Below are 638 nucleotides of genomic sequence, written 5' to 3'. Positions count from 1 at the left end.
GGCAGGGAAAGCAGGACTCACCCTTGTCAGTGGGCACCAGGGCTTCCAGGACGCAGAGGGCAAAGCTAGCCAGGAGAAGACTCGATCCCTACTAATCTCGGCATGTGGATGCTTGGGCACCGTGCTAGGGGACACCCCCACAGAGCTGTTTCCTGCACCCCAAAGCAAAGTCAGGATACAGGGAACAGGAAGTCACAGATGTTACAGGCCAGTGAAGAAGTGGGATGAAACTAGACCTTGGTGGGCATAAAGTCCAAAAGCGCATGAAGACAGTAAATGGAGGTCCGTCTTTTCATGGAGATAAATCCTTGACCTTGAAAGGAAGGAGAGAAGTGGGGCTTGGGTTAGAAGGATATGTAAGATGGGGGCATTCGTGAGTGTTTATAGGAAAGCCTGAGAAAGCTCACCTCTGTGAAGGAGAGGTGGGACAAAGGAAAGGGACCAAGGCCCCTGAAGCAGGTGTTGGGGGATGAGACCCAGAACCCAGCTAGAGAGGAGGGGCCAGGAGAAAAGAAACCTGGAAGAAACCACCTCAAAGCAGACCCTATGACCTCACAAAGCTGGCACACTCATCCCCAGGGTTCCAGAAAATCTGAGTCAGTACTGGCTAAGTCTCCTAGCAACTGGATGCAGGGGGC

This window comes from Lynx rufus, unplaced genomic scaffold (genome assembly GCF_022079265.1).
Source record: "Lynx rufus isolate CCGP_SWC_20201006 ecotype Redwood Valley unplaced genomic scaffold, mLynRuf1.p SCAF_3, whole genome shotgun sequence".
Lineage (NCBI taxonomy): Eukaryota > Metazoa > Chordata > Mammalia > Carnivora > Felidae > Lynx > Lynx rufus.
The sequence above is the reverse complement of the archived record's forward strand: the minus strand, read 5'-3'. Positions refer to the sequence as shown.